The sequence below is a fragment of the Arvicanthis niloticus genome, chromosome 20 (assembly GCF_011762505.2).
Source record: "Arvicanthis niloticus isolate mArvNil1 chromosome 20, mArvNil1.pat.X, whole genome shotgun sequence".
In the NCBI taxonomy this organism is placed as follows: domain Eukaryota; kingdom Metazoa; phylum Chordata; class Mammalia; order Rodentia; family Muridae; genus Arvicanthis; species Arvicanthis niloticus.
This window is the reverse complement of record NC_047677.1, coordinates 43389829-43406388: the sequence shown is the minus strand read 5'-3', so window position 1 is coordinate 43406388 and position 16560 is coordinate 43389829. Positions and strand designations below refer to the sequence as shown.

At 50.2% G+C, this 16560-nt stretch overlaps 1 long non-coding RNA gene across 1 annotated transcript; it reads right to left on the bottom strand.

Annotated features, from left to right (window-relative positions):
- Window positions 1-450: 450 nt before the first annotated feature.
- On the bottom strand, window positions 451-7793 carry LOC143435197 (uncharacterized). The gene is made up of 3 exons (XR_013105270.1): window positions 7661-7793; window positions 6139-6175; window positions 451-825 (listed from the first exon to the last, which is right to left on the bottom strand). It is a non-coding gene; the product is annotated as an uncharacterized LOC143435197 (long non-coding RNA).
- Window positions 7794-16560: the final 8767 nt, after the last annotated feature.

The following is a 16560-nucleotide window of genomic DNA, read 5'->3' as shown; positions in this document are numbered from 1 at the left end:
TTTATGGTGGTGATTTGGCCCATCAGGGGGGCCACGGGCAGGACGCTGTAGCTGACTAGGGCTCCGAGCACCCATGACCACGTGACTCAGAGACCCCCCCCCCTGTTAAAGGTACCAGTTTCCAGCGGAGTTCCAGAGCTGTCGCTGTGAGCTGACTTTTATGCTAATGACCTGGCAACATGGATCAACAGGTGTCTTCTGACCGGAACGCATATCAAACCAAGTTGTGTGTGCTTGTGGGTTGGTGGAAACGTCGTCCAACTGGCAGCAACAATTCAGTATCCTGTAAATGAGTGCTGGCCTCCATGGCTAATGAGAACCCACTCAGGCGAAACAGGAGCCATTCTGCCCAACAGCAACAAGGACCAGGTCACAGGCAGTACACGAAGCTCGGATTCATACTGGGCAGGTGACTGTGCCCACTGATGCTTCCAGTCTGGGGAGACCTAGCTGAGCTCTGAAGCCATTTTATACACTTTTACCTTTTCCTGGAGACACACCCATTACCGGAGCTACCTACACTCCTGGGCTGGCCCTCTCTGCTTGTTCCCAGCCAGTTCTGGTCCACAAGACTTCACTGATGTCAGTGTGGGTGTTGCTGAGAGAGGCTTTGGGCCCTGGGTGTGAAAGCTCAGGCTGGCCCTTCTCTGCTTTGTCTTCTGATTGTGAAACGGAGAGAGAGAGAGGCAGGATTCCGATATCTTGTTACCCTTTCCCATCATTTCAAAGGGGTTCAGCCACTGTGCTGTCTTCAGAGGAGGCTCTGAAACACACCCTGGCTCCTGGGCTCACTCGCTCCAGCCTCAGGCTCTTCCTGGCCAGTTCCTGTAGATGATAGATAGCTCCCTTCAGTGACCCCAATGTTGGCGGCAGGTTGCAGACATTTCCAGCTGCTTCACGTATGATGCCTCTGGAAAGCTACGAAAGATACCCAAGGGCTGTGATCTTTTTGTGGTACGGTCATCAAGTTCATTGTAAATGGATCTTAGTAGCCTTGTGTAGGCTGTGGTAGAATACAAAGCATGGCTGTAAGCTCGTGGCTGGGTTTTGATCTATGTAAGCAGCCGTAGACACATAGTAGGTACTGCCTTAGTTAGGGTTTCTGTTGCTGTGAAGAGACACCATGACCACAGCAACTCTTATAAAGGAAAACAGATTTTTTTTGTTGTTGCAATTTTTTTTAAGAGTCATTTATTCGTTTAATGTGAGTACACTGTAGCTGTCTCCCAGACACACCAGAAGAGGGCATCAGATCCCATTACAGATGGTTGTGAGCCACCATGTGTTTGCCAGGATTGAACTCAGGACCTCTGGAAGAGCAGCCAGTGCTGAGCCATCTCTCCAACCCAAAGGAAAACATTTTGTTTGGGCCGCCTTTCAGTTCAGAAGTTTAGTCTGTTATCGTCATGGCAGGAAGCATGGCAGCTTGCAGGCAGACATGGCGGTGGAGAGGTAGTTGGGAGTTCTACATCTGGATCCGTAGGCAGCAGGAAAAGACTGCAACTCACTGGGGTCTGGCTCGAGCATCTGAGACCTCAAAGCCCGCCCCCAGTGACTCACTTCCTCCAACAAGGCCACGCCTCCTAATGGTGCCACTCCCTGTGGGCCAAGCATTTAAACACAGGAGTCTATGGGGTCCATTTTTATTCAAGCCACCACAGGTATTCAGTAGATATTTGTCACTGTAAGCATGACATGGAAAATCCGTGAGACACTTAGCATGCTGCCCTGACCTCTGGCTGACGACTAATGTCCGCTTGGTGGAGGCAGATAGTTCTGGATCTATGGATGAATGGGTACCAGGAGAGGCTAATGAGGGCTTCTGTTATTTTTTTCTGTTGCTATAATGGCTACGTTGTGGAGGGGTCAGTCCGTGACTGATAGTCCTTGTTGTCTGTGGCTCATGGTGGCATGTCGTAGAGAGAGTGCATGGTGAAGGAAGTTGCTCACCTCCCATGTGAGAGAGACAGATGGAGTCTGTCACAATCCTCTCCAAAGACAGGTACCTAAGGATCTAACTTTCTCTCTCTAGAACCCACCTCTTCCAGGATAGCTCCCAGTGGCTGAGAGCAAGCCTTCAGCACTGAGACACCATCCACAGCAAAGACTTTATTTGTGAAACGGTCTTGTCTTCTGGTTCTGGAGGATGGGGGGAGAGGAAAAGGGGGAAGGGAGGACGGAGGGAGTCTGGGATGCTGCAAGAGGCTTTGTCTTTGTACTACCCGATGCTTACAACCTGGAAGAAAACTCACTCCCCAGCCTTCCTAGTGGCCTCAATCTCCCAAATGAGTTCAGGTCACTGCAGGTGGATTTCCTGTTTCTCAGTGGGAAGAAGATGCCGCCTGCTGTGCTGTTCTGTGACAGGCACCAGGCAGGGCCTTGCTGGCAGTTCCCAGCCCAGACTCCTCTTCTCCACCCCACCCCACCCCCACCATGCTCCCACCTACCCTCGCCTTTTGGAACCGGAAAGGAAAAAATCCAAGAGCTTGGCTCGCTGAGAGTTTCCACCGCATGCTCTCATCTCCCCGGGGCGTCTTCCTTTCATGAATTTGGAACAGGCTGGCTGTATCACAGGCCTCAGACTACACAGGTAAAAGCCACTCAGACAGCTCATGGCCAGCTCGGAGGAAATGATGGCCCTCGGGAGCCTGTCTAGCGTCTGAGGATCTGAGGATCCTCTGGTCTCTGGGGTCACTTGGTACGGGGCTTGGGGGCAGCCAATGCAAGGGTTGCTGTCGGGTGGGGGGCGGCTTTGAAGGTTCGAGAAGAGCTTTAGATGTCTGCGACGGTGGTTCTTGGATCCTCATTCTCTGGATTGTTCAGGGATCTCTAGAGTTAACAGACCTTATGGAATGTCAGTATATATTAAGGGAATTTATTGTAATTGATGTGTTTATAAAAAGATAAAGAGATATAGGATATGCTCTTTGTGTGTGTCGTGAGGTATGGGGAAGGAGGTGTCTCAGCGGGCCCATGCAAAGGCATCCCTTCCCCCTGAGGGACCAGCCACATGACGGTATAGTATAGAATAGAGTTTATTCAGGGCATGGGGAGGGGAGTTAAGAGGGTAGTAGAGGCAGAGAAAGGCAGAGAGAGAGAGAGAGAGAGAGAGAGAGAGAGAGAGGAAGAAGAAGGAGGAGGAGGAGAAGGAGGAGAAGGAGAAGGAGAAGAAGAGGAGTATAGGCCGGCCATGAGCATGTGGAGAGAGGGGGAAGAAAAGGGGGAACCAAGTGAGGGGACAGAGGGATCAAGAGAGCAAGAGTGCAAGAGGTCAAAAGAGAGAGGAGGGGGCAAGCAGCCCCTTTTATAGTAGGCCAGGCCTACCTAGTTGTTGCCAGGTAACTGTGGGGGTGGAGTTTAGACAGAATGCTAACCATAATGACTTAGAGTCTGTAGTTCAAGTAACCCAACAACGGGCAGCTGTGAATGGGAAGTTCAAGGGTCTAGCAGTTGCTCAGTCCCACAAGGCTAGGTTTCAGCTGGTCTTCTGTAGAAGTAGGTTCCAACAGATGTGCTGGCCATTAAGTGCAAACAGTTGAAGAAGAGTGAATCCTCCATCTTCCAATGTCCTTATGTAGGCCTCCAGCAGAAGGTGTGGCCCAGATTAAAGGTGTGTACCACCACGCCTGGATCTGGAACTTGCTTTGTCTCAGGCTGACCTTGAACTCAGAAATCCCCTTGCTTCAGTCTCCTGGGATTCAAGGCATGTACTACCTTGCCCAGGCCTAAGCTTTCCATGGCCACTATGCCTCAAGATCTCCATGCCAAGATTTAGGTTAGAAACTTGTGTCTTCCAGTCTCAAGATCTGGATCACAGGTGAGCCCTCCAGTTCTGGATTGTAGCTCATTCCAGATATAGTCAAGTTGACAACCAGGAATAGCCATGACACCCTCCTTGGCTGATAGATTCATCCAGTACTGGAGTCAGAGCCATGTGGGGTTTGGCCCCACCTACACTTCCAGAGAATAGGGTCCAGTGAGCAGTGTGGTGGTTTAAATAGGCTTGGCCCAGGAAGTGGCACTGTTATGAGGTGTGGCCTTGCTGGAGGAAGTGTGTCACAGTGGGTGTGGGGCTTTGAGACCTTCTTCCTAGCCATGTGGGAGACAATCTTCTCCCGTTTGCCTTCAGAATAAGATGTAGATAGAACTCTTAGCTCCACCAACGTTGTGGGACACTGTCAAGCTACCCACAATGATGATAATAGACTGAAACTCAGAACCAGTAATCCAGCCCCAATTAAAGGTCCTTTATAAGAGTTGCCTTCCTCATCTTCACAGCAATGGAAACCCCAAGGGAGGCAGCACATGGAGATGGGGGCAGGGACACACTGGCAACTGTTTCCTTGATAAAGAGAAGGTTCATTGTGGAGATTCTAGGGAGTGGTGGGACCTGAAGCTTAGACACAGGGACCTGTCTCATGTTTCTGTCTCCCATGATCCTCCTGACAGCATGGGAGGAGCCACTCACTTGGGGCTTGAGAAGAGTCTCCGGGCCACAGTAAGGAGCCATCTGTCCCTGAATATCAACACCAGGTTGGTCCTCTGGCCCCTGAACAGCGGCAACAAAGGAGGGGGAACTCTGGGATTGGTTGTATGGATCTCCCAGAGGGACCTCAGCTGGCTGAGCCACCGAGTATCCCACATACACATGCCAACACCCTCAGTAACTGCTCAAGTCCTGTCTCATCTGGGTCAAGATGGAATTAGCTGCAGAGGTGTCTGGACAGTAACTACTGCTAGTATCCCCCCACTCCACACCCCCAATCTTGGAAGCCCTCTTTAGTTGCTAGGAGACTCTGTCTCAGGCTGGCAGGAGCCAGAAACAGCTCTACTTCCTGTTCAGCTTTGACGTGTTGTGACAGGGGGTGGGGCAGGAGCTGGGTGGGGGAGGAGCCAGTATGCCCCACGGGCTTGGCTGATGCGGTCACCAGGCAAAACGAGGTCATGTTTGCAGAAACACTTCCAAAAGGGCAAGGCCTAACGTCACTCCCCAATGAAGTAACTTGGAGTCGGAAGAGGATGAGGTTCTGGACTGGTACTATGGCTGGGCAATGCAGTCGAGACCGCCGTGGCTTAGGGAGCCTTGGCAGTTCAGCCTCTGGAACCCACACCAGGGTCACGGTCCCTTTGCGGCATCAACCCACCCATCTGTGACTGGGTAGGGGTGGCTTTCCCTGTCTTTTCTGATAAATGTTTGGTTCTGGAGCCCCCAAATCCCGGCACCACATACTCCTTGTGATGGAAGATACTTGGGGCTCAGGACGTAGAGAGACTCTTGCCATCACTGGGATACATGGCAGTGGTGTGCAGGGGCATCACTGTCATGCTCCTAGGGTGTCTGAGGTCCTTCAGTGAGTCCTGAGTAAAGTCATCGGAAGGGAAGCCCCCTTGGAAGGGACATGCCCCTTTTTGAGTCTCCGAAACAAAGACAAAACAAAACAAAACAAAAAAACAACCAAGAAACCCCAAAACAACAAAGAAACAAAGAAATGCAACAGTCAACATAGGTTTTCAGGAATTAGAACACACAATGCCGATCGTTAACAGACTGACTTTTGGACGGTAAAAACTAAAGCAGTTCCAAAGAGTGTTATTCGAAAGAGTGTGATTGAATTCATTAACTATGTCACTTTGTGGTGGCTGTCTGTGGCTGTTGGAATCAGACCAAAGGCATCGCAGTTTTGTCCCCTTCAGTCCCAGGGATGAGCCCAAAGCTGCACATGACCTGAGTCCTCCTTGAGGGTGCGTCCTTGCTCATCTCTCTGGCTCTTCCCTTTATCCACCTGTTCCTTCCCAGGTCACCTAACATCTCGAGCTAAGATGAAGGCTGCTCCAGGAGCTGACCAAGGTTTCTATCCTGTCCAGCCAGACTCTGCCTCAGCCTGCTGCTCTGTGTGTTCACCCTCCGAGACTATTAGGTATCATAGTGGAGGTGTGGAGGCTACAGAGGAGAAGGGGAGGAGGGATGGGAGGAGGGACCCTGTGAGGGAGTGGAGGAGGGGCAGTATTTAGGATGTCAATAAATAAATAAAGATCCACCCATGATTCAACATAGGAACCTGTGAATATTACTTTATATGGCAGAGCAGCGAACTGGCATTTAACTGTTCCAAGAAACAAACGGAAAGGGCTTCCTACCTGGTCGCCCGCCATCTTGACTCTTGAGAGGCAGGATCTAGGAAAGGAAAAAGAGGTCTGGATGTCAACCAGACAAGGATGAGGAGCTGGGACAAATGTCTGTGGGCTTCCGGCTGCAGGTGAGGTGGCGGTTGAGGAATGTCACCTGACCCCTCAGAGCCCCTGCTAGCCACGGGTAAGAGATCCACAGAGGGTTTGGGGGTAGAGGCTAGGCCTGTGACTTGTGGGCCAGCTGGAGTTAACACACCTGGGGTTTTTATGTAAACAGAATTGGGGGCACTGTGGCCCTCTGTGATGGGATTTCAGTCAGGGTTTCAGCATAAATAGTCTTTGTTGGGTTAGCCTGCAGCTGTTAACATATCCATCTCCTCTGTCTCTCCTCCAGCCTCACTCTCTTGGCTCTTAAATTAAATTTAGGACCTCTCAGGATGTTTTTTTTTTCTTATTATGCTGACAGACATGACTAAAGGAAGGTTCTTAAGAAGAGGCCCTCATCCTGAGTTAGCCAGATGGGCCTAGAGGCCATCATTTGTGTCCCTTTAAGACAGGGGCAGAGAGAGATGACAGAAAGAAACAGCAGGAAGCCATCTCTTGGAGGAGGAGGAAGAAGAGGAAGAGGAAGAGAATCAATATGGCCATGGCTTAGGGATACCCACAGCTACTGGGATCTAGAAGAGACACAAAGGACTTTCTCCCAGGACCTTCAGAAGAGAATGGCCAACCAACACTTTGACTTTGGACTTGCGGCTCCCAGAACCTGAGGAATTTGCCATGTTGTGTAAAGAACTAACCTATAGCCTGACAGGAGTTCCAGTCCCGAGTCTTTGATTCTGCCCTTTCCCATTTAGAATTCATGTTGCCCGTCTGCCTCCCCACCTACACTTTGCCCGTTCATCTTTCTCTTTCTGGGGAACCCTCCCTTGGCTCTCAACAGATACCATCAGCTGGCCCCCACTCAGATAGATGAACTGTCTGGAGGTACAGCGAGGGCATCAGGGTCTAGTGACTCCTTGGAGAGTCTACTTTGGGGTGTCTTGGTTCCAGGCTGGTCCCATTCTACCTGCATAGGGAGTGAGTGGTGACTCCGCATGGTAGGTGGTTTCCCAGCTCAGAGCAGCAGCTGCGTCCACCTCAGCCACGTTTTTTCAAGGCCACGGTGACTCAGCAGGAGTCATGGACACCAGCAACTAGATTTAATCCTTCTGAACTTTCTGCTGAGCTATCTTGTCACCCCGGACACATCCCTCCCTGCTTTTGAATCTCAGAAGTGAACCCTATCCCCAAAGCCCAGGAAACTCGGCCCCTAGTGTTCACTACATTTTTGCTTGTCCAAGGTCTGTAACTAATGGCTGGGGTCCAGGCAAGGCAGCACCAGGAGCCAAGAACAGAGGCGAACAGAGCTTCAGTGGAGTCTAGCAGCCTCGGGGCCCTGGCTTCAACCCGATGGTGTATGCAAAACATTCTTTCCTCTCCTCCTTCCAGCAATCTGTCTCTCCAGGGTAAAAATAAGAAGTGCATTTACCATTCAACTGGCATCGCCCGCGCACGCGCTCAGGCTCTGAATCCGCGTGCCGGCTAACTGGCAGCTGTTCAAGAGGCACCGGCTACCAGAACGTTCCTAATTCCCCACATGAGAGCAGGAGCAATGGGCTTTCTATGTCACAGCTTACGGTAATGGGATAGTCATCACGACAGTGTGGTCTTATTAGAGAAGCAGAGGCCCTGACCTATGCCCAACTGATTTCTAACAAAACGACAAAAAAGTTAGTCAGTGGGAGAGAGTTACGTGTTGCTGGGGCAAAGTCGAGGCTGAAAAAACAAATGGCCCTTGGCCTGAACCTCAAAGCTGTGACTGAAACAGACTCACCATGGATCACAGGTTAACTGCAAACCCCCAAACTACAAAACTCGTAGGAAAATAGAAACTCTTCAGGCTCCAAGGTCAGGGGAAGAGGTTTCAGAAGTAACACCAGAAGCATGAGCCGTCAAAGTAAAGGCAGGCACACTAGACTCATCAAAACGAGACGCCTGTGCTGTGGGATAGGTCTTGCACAAGAGCTAAAAGGACGTGCTACAGACCGGGAGAAAGTGTTTGCAGACCATGCATCCCACAAAGACCGGTACACAGAGAACTCCCACAACTCAATGGTCAAAACCAAACAATGCAGTGGGAACTTGGGCAAAAGATACAAGCTGACATTTTGCCAGACAGACCTAGAGATACAAATAAGAAACACTAGCCACTACAGGGGACTCTCATACTGTGCGTGGGCCCTTGCCTGTGGGGGAATAACACCAGAAGTTGGACCATTCTAGCTGCTGTCCAATGGTGTACCCTGCATGGGGCTTGGTGTTTTTCTAGGAAATCAAATGTACATTATCATATGACCAATGGAGTTCATTTCTGGACATTTGTCCCAGAAATATGAAGACCTGTCTTCATACAGAGCCTGCACACAGCTGTTCAGAGTGGCTTTGTTCATGGCCATACCCAAAGCTGAAAGGGATCCCAATGTTCTTCTGCAGATGAATGGCTGGCTCTGTTCAACCCACGCTACCCACTACTCTTCCTGACCAACTACAAAGAGGATCTGGATGCAAAAGATTCAGAGATATGACCACAGTGCTCTCTAGCTTTTTCTGTCTGTCTGTCTGTCTGTCTGTGTCATATCTCTGTCTCTCTGTCATGTCTCTGTCTCTCTGTTATGTCTCTGTCTCTCTCTCTCTCTTTCTCTCTCTCTCTCTCTCTCAGTGTCCACTCTGTGATCCAGGCTGGCCTAGAACTTGCTGTCTCCGTGCCTCCGCCTCCTGAGGGCTCCAGGTGTGTACTGCCTTCTGAGTTGGCCCGAGGGTAGACACTTCTTCCTCGTGAACTGAGGAGAAGCCGCATCAGTCGGTCCACACAGATTCCCAGCAGATGGTGATGTCTCACTTCTGCCTGCCTGTGCTCTAGACACTCGTCCTGCTATTCCAGGGTGTGCAAACTTATCAAGGCAGCCACTCTAGCTTTGCCCAGCCAAGGCACTCGGTCACCCTAGGCAGCTAGGATCTGGCCCTTTCTTCTTCTTCTTCTTTTTTTTTTTTTTTAAAGATTTATTTATTTATTATATATGAGTACACTGCAGCTGTCTTCAGACACACCAGAAGAGGGCATTAGATCTCATTACAGATGGTTGTGAGCCACCATGTGGTTGCTGGGATTTGAACTCAGGACCTCTAGAAGTGCAGTCAGTGCTCTTAACCACTGAGCCATCTCTCCAGCCCCTGGCCCTTTCTTCTTTAATCCTTAAATTTTTTTTTTAATGTTGCTGTGATAAAAATCCTCTGGCAAAAGCAACTTAAAGGAGAAAGACTTTGCTCCAGCTACAGGTCAAGTGCACCATGGCAGGGAGCCCAGGGCGGTGGGAGCTTCTTCCTCCTCCTAACCACAGTCAGGAAGCAGAGAGCAATGCTTATTGTTGCCCAACTCCCTTCTTCATTTACATAATGGATCCTTCTTCATTTACATAAAGGAGATGGTGCTGTCCACAATGGGTGGGCCTTCCTACATCTGCTAAGGCAGTCCAAGACAATTCCCCCACAGGCGTGTCCAGAGGTTCACCTCCCAGGGGATTCAGTCAAGTTGTGAATTAAGCCTGACCATCCCAAACCCTTGGGGGTTTGGGCTTCCTGACATCCTCTGCCTCAGCCTTGATCATTATTTCTGCAAACAGATTACCCCAAGAGGGCTGGGAGGGGGTGACTGGCACTTAGGATGGCTTGAAGCCCACATCTTCAGGGGCTTGGGCACTGTGTTCAGAGCAAGGCTCCTGCACTCTTGTGGGAGCACAGTGCTAACTCTGGCTGAAGAGCTCCACGGAAAAAGATGGAGAAGGCCAGCTTCCAGGCCAGCAGCTCTGAGTATGGATTCCTGGCCTCTATCTCTGCTCCAGGAGAGCCCCAGGGCCAGATGTGGTAGAGGCAGCGTGGCCAGGAGTTACAGAGGGTTCTCTCTTTCCCTGGGCACCATCACTCTCCCTTTGAAGGGGCACCTGGATCCCCGTTGTGAGCTGTGTTGTGTGAGGGGTCAGAGGCTGGCATTGACCTTGTCATTCCTAAGGAGCTTTGGTGACTGAGGAAGACTACAGATTCTCTCTTTGGAGGACATTGAGGATTGAAATTTCCCACGGAAAGGGGCAAGAAATGCCTGCGGTCGAGACAGTACTACGGCAGGTATTTGATCCCTTCCTATTCTAGCTGGTTGTCTTTGGGTGCCAGGTTGCTGTGTCAGAGGGCTACGAAGCCTTCAGGTTAAGTGAGAAGCTCACAGGTACACAAGTACACACACTGTGATGTATGCATGTGCCCAAACACACACACACACACACACACACACACACACACACACACACACACACAGTGATGTTGTGTGCATCCACCCTCAACACATGCACATATATAGTGATACGTATATCTATCTGAACATGCACATACACATACGTTGTGATGATTACATCCACCCTAGCGCGCGTGCGCGCGCACACACAGACACATGCAAGCACACACTCTGATGCATGTATCTACCCCAGCACACACTCATTTGTGTACACTTAATGTATCCCCTTGCACCCATAAGAACTCTCTAACCCAGCCTCTACTAGCACATCTAGCACAGCCTCTACTGGGCCAGATGTGGCAGTGGCAGGGCCAGTTAAATCAACTTATCTGATTGCAGCTCTTGGACAGTGGCTTTTCCCACTTTTCCCCAAGAGCAGGCTTGGCAGCAGGCAGCAGCATTCCCAGCTGGGTGAGAGGCAGGTTCTGTCTGGCAGTCACTTGATTTCATCAAGCCAGAGACTACATGCTGAGCATGGGTTGGGCAGAATACCCACCCTGTCCCTTCCCTAATCTTTCTAACCAGCTAAAACCAGTTGACAAAGCTCAGGCTGCCTGAGGCCTGAAGCCACCATCTCTGCTCAGGCCTTAAGGCATTGCTCTGTGTGTGTGTGTGTGTGTGTGTGTGTGTGTGTGTGTGTGTGTGTGTTTGAGTGTGCTTGTGTACATGTGTATGCACATGTGTGTGTTTGTATAGTGTGTGCACGTGCATTTATGTGGTGTATATGTGTGTAATAGTGTTTGTATGTGTATAGGTATGTATTTGTATGTGTGTATGTATTTATATGTATGTATTTGTTTGTATGTATGTATTTGTACATGTGTGTACATGCATGTATGTGTATTTGTATATGTGTTATGTGTGTATGTGTGTGTATTTGTATATGTGTGTATGTATTTGTATGTGTGTCTACGTATGTGTATGTGTGTATGTGTGTATATTTGTATATGTGTTTATGTATGTGTGTATAGTATGTGTGTGTATGTGTGTATATGTGTGTATGTGTGTGTATATGTGTGTATGTGTGTATATATGTGTGTATGTGTATATATATGTGTATGCGTGAGTATATGTATGTGTGTGTATGTTGGGATGAATACATGCATTGTTATAATGATAGCAGATTTGAAGATGCAAGAAAAACTGAATAAATTCATAAACTGAATCTCACCCCCTTCAAAAAACAAAACAAAACAGTCCTTTGGAGTCCATGGGCCAAGCCAGTGTCCGGGTGGATGGAGCCTCTGGCCAACGGCAACCCCTGAAGCCTGAGAAGGCAGCTGCTCTGACTGATGGCTCCCTGCCTCAGAGATGCCACGCCCACTCCTCAAGACAGGCCTTCAGGATGCCATGGGCAGTCTGTTTACTACTGACTTACAATCTTATCTTCCATCAAATGCACCTCACTGGAGAAGCCCCTGAGAAGCACTTTCTATCTGCCCACACCAAAGTGCCGATGTCTCTGTGTCAAGCCATCTCAGGTGGTGGTGGTGGCTTTGGGCGTATCCAGAGATGCTAGGTCTGAAAGCAGTGTTGGCACACATGCCTTAGACAGTGTGGCTGTTTGTTTTATGTTTTTTTGTTTGTTTGTTTGATTTTTTTTTTTTTTTTTTGTCAATCAGACACAAGTCTGTGAGGCGTTGTCTTGATTAACAATTGATGTGGCAGCCCCCAGACTACTGCTGAGCAAGCCATGAGGAACAAGCCAGTAAGCAGCATCCCTCCATGGCCTCTGCATCAGCTCCCGCCTCCAGGTTCCTTCTTGACTTTCTGCCCCCGACTTCCCTCAGCGATGGAGTTTGACCTAAGAATTGCAAGCAGGAATTAACCCTTTGCTCCCCGGGTTGCTTGTGGTCATCGTGTTTCATCACAGCAGCTGAAATCTAACTAGGAGGTGGATGATAGGCTAGTCAGCCCTGGCCCACTAAAAGCTACCAGCAAGGCCAGCCAGTAGTAGATCTATCAGAAAAAGGGCCTGGAGAGGTTGCTCGGTGGGTAGGAGTACTTGCTTCGAGATCACGAGGACTGAGTTCAAATCCCCAGCACCCAAATAAGAAGTTGGTCTTGGTTGTGTATGCCTGTAACCCCAGTGCTCAGGGAGCACGGAGACAGGCGGATCCCGACAGCGTGCTAACCAGAAAGCTTAGACAAAATGGTGAGCTGCTAGTTTGGTGAGAAGCCCTGGCTTGAGGCCGTAAGATTGAAAATGATAGAGGAAGGTACCTGTCTTAGGTTTCCATTGCTGTGAACAGACACCATGACAGGGCAACTCGTATAAAGCATTTAATTGGGGCTGGCTTACGGGTTCAGAGGTTCAGTCCATTATCATCAAGGCGGGAACATGGCAGCATCCAGGCAGACATGGTGCAGGAGGAGGTAAGAGTTCTGCATCTTCATCTGAAGGCTGCTAGAAGACTGGCTCCCACTTGGTTCGGAGTAGGGTCTCATTGCCCACTCCCACAGTGACACATTTCCTCCAACAAGGTCACACCCATTCCAACAAGGCCACACCCATTTCAACAAGGTCACACCCATTCCAACAAGGCCACACCTCCTAATTGAGGCCCTCCCTAGACCAAGCATATTCAAACTACCACAGTACTGGACTTCTTACTGAGTCCTTTAGATGCACACGCTTGGGTATGGGTCTCCACATACTTACATGTATGCAGCACACGCATACACATACCACACCTCAAAATACATGGTGCTGGGTTGTGGCTCAGTGATATGGCGCTTGACTGAGGCCCTGAGTCTCAACCCCCAGGGCTGTAGAAAAAAAATAGAAGAAAAATGAAAACTTAAACAGTGCAGATATAATGCAAGGTTTTTGTTTTCACACGACTAGACCAGGGAAGAGGGCAGTCACAGCCTGACACAGGACAATGACACAGTGTCTAAAGGGGTGTGTCTCACTGTGTCTCTCCTACTCCATGACTAACCCCCTGGGACCTCTTGGTGCCCACTGCCTGGAATTCACTGGCAGCCTCTTCCCTTTCCCCACTTTTTCTTGTTTTTTTTTTTTTTTTTTTTTTTTAAACATCAATTTAAAAATGAACAATTAAAATATGTTCTTATTATTTGGGGGGGTGTTTCACACATGCATACAGTGTGCTTTGATCATATCCATTCCTCTGTTCACCCCTCCAGATCCGCTCTTACACTTCCAACGTTCTTTTCTCTCTTTTCTTTTATAACCCAACTGACCCGGCCAGTCTTAGGTCAACTTGACTGAAGCTAGAGTTGAAAGGAAGAAACCTCAATTGAGAAAACACCTCCATAAGATCCAGCTGTAGGGCATTTTCCTAATTAGTGATTGGTGGGAGAGGGTCCAGCCCTCTGTGGGTGGTGCCATCTCTGCGCTGGCTGAATCTATTAAGAAAGCAGGCTGAGCAAGCCACGGGGAGCAAGCCAGTAAGCAGCATCCTCCCATGGCCTCTGCATCAGCTCCTGCTTCCTGTCCTGACTTCCTCCAAGGATGAAAAGCAATATGGAAGTGTAAGTTGAAATAAACCGTTTCCTCCCCAACTTTTTGATTATGGTGTTTCATAGTAGAAATTCTAAGACACTCCCCATTCGATTAATGGCGCACCTGTGGGATTGAATGTGGGACCACCCCCTGTAGAGAGGTTGAACTAAAAAGGGACCACACTCCTGAAGAAAAGTGACTCCCCCTTCCCCAGCGGCCATCAGTGGTGATCAACAACTCCTCAGCCACAGGCTGGAGCTTGTGAGCCCCCCTTTCTTCTCCATGCTGAACTACTGACTGGCTAGGTCTTGTGCAAGAATAATGGGAAGGGCAATAGTTCCTCCATGATGTTGACGCATCTTCTCCAGGTGCAAGGTAGTCACGCATGCTCCAGACAGTACAGATGTGACAATCTGGTCCCCTCGGCCAAGAAGGTCAGATAAAGTCCATCCTGGCAGGCCATGCGGGAGGCTATGGGGAGCGGAAGGGGCTGCACTACTTACTCTCCTGGACAGAGAAGGAGCTTCCGGAGTGTTTGAGTGGCAGGTGTTGTGGGTGGGGAGTGATTGACACATGCGAACTCTTTACTTCACATGCAGTGAGCCTTAAGAGGCTTTGGCCTCAGCAGCCATTCAGGCTAGCTAGTAGAAGTTCAGGATGAGGCCCAGCCTCAGCTGCATCTTTGCAATGGGATGCTCCTTGGATGAACCTCAGTCCTCTGTAGTCATACCGAGGTCTCATGCTCCCAGGTGGCTCTCACAGTGTCCCCTCTTATGACTGTCTTCTTTGCTTTCCACATCCTGTTGCCCAGTTGCTCCTCGACCTGTGGACGTTGTCCTGAACCTACTGGATTTGACCCAGATCTTTAAGGCTCCCACACCACCTCAGGGGTGAGTGATGTATCCAATATGTCGCTACCCTCCCCCATCCTCCTTCCTGCTAGGGTAGAAAGCAAACTTGCATAAATACTTGGAGGACGCTGATAGTCCACCTGTTGGTACCCTAGTGGGAGCTGTCCTTCCTGTCCTTCTGATGCGGCTCAGAAGTGGTAGAACCAGACCATCCTGGCTGCAGTGTCCCCAGGATGCTGTAAGTAATAAGGATGAGAATGGAAGAGCTGGCCTTCAGGAGGACATGGGAGGCTGGGTGTGAACCCTCTGGAGAGGGCTTTGCCCAAAGGAGTCTGTAGCCCTGCAAGTGACCCCAGGACAACCTCTTAGCCTGGTCCCCTGAGCCTTTGCACGTACCCAGTGTTACTTGCACCCTCCCCCACACTATCTCTACATAGAAACCACCCTCCTTCTCCACATTCCAACTCAGAGGACTGCTTGCCCCCGAAAGGGAGGCGGTAGCATAAATCCCACAGGAAGCTGTCCCCGGCACTTCTCGTCAGAGGCAGCATTCCTCAGGGCCCCTTGGGATCTGGCCCTGGACTTCCCAGGCCCTGCTCCTTCACAGGCAGGCTCAGCAGTGGCTTCTTACGTGACTGCCTGAGGGTGCACATGCCCCACTGAATGTGGGTGTGTACCTGGGGCCTGAGTGAAGACCAAAGCCTGTGTGGACTTGTTGTCTGGAACAAGCCAGCAGGCAGAGACGTCAAAGCCACGCGGCTGAACAATGCTGCTTTTTTTAGCCTGGCAGCCATCTCCTGGCAGACACTGGGAGAGGCAAGCGAGGTGCTCGGCCCTGTCGGTTGAATGGACCCCCACTTGGAGTCTGGGACCCAGCCTAGGGGGTTGGGGACAGAGGAGAGCTGCTTCCAGAATGCCCATCAAGCCCCTTGGTTTTCTAGCCCTGAAGTCATCTCAGAGTTGTAGTGTCAACAACGATGGTTGCAGACTCTGTGGAGATGTAGAAGGTGGGCCTGAGGAGCAGACACCTGGCTCACTGAGTAACTTGGTTCCCTAATCGGGAACCAAGGGATTTATGGGAATGTCTTCAGGGCATTTCTTCTTATAATGCAGATGGCTCTTTACCTGAGATACCCCCATCTGGAGTAAACAAGCTGATGGAAGCTTCCAGTCCACATGGTGAAGATTCATGGTGGATGTTGGGGGGGGGGGGCTGTTGGGGGGATGGATTATGTGAATAACACAGTAAAACCAAATGAAGCTCAGTCAGCACTTATATCACAATGTCACCTGACTGAACACCAGCTTGGAATTCTCCTTCCTACTAGCTGCGTTGCTAGGCCTCTGGGGCTGGAGCTGAGCGGTGCTTCTGTGTCCTTTGTTCCCTGGACCCAGGACCTGGCTAGGCACACTCTGTTGCAGCAAGGCGGGGCCACTAGGACCCACAGTTGAGTGAGCACCCTCAAGCCCCCCCCCCCACTTCTGTGGCTTCTGAGCTAGTGACAGGAACAAATTCCAAAGCCAGGTGCTTGGGAGCCGCCCTCAGCTCTTTCAAGACTCAAGGAACAGGGCTTTAGTCTTCCCTGGAGCTGAGGTGTGGCGCAAAGAACTCCCGGCCAAGGGGACATGTGCTGATGAGGGCCTCAGCTGTTTGAGGAAAGGGCACCTGTGACATTGGCCAATCTGTGCTTCTGTTGCCTCGTGCCTCAGTTTCTCCTCTAATGAAC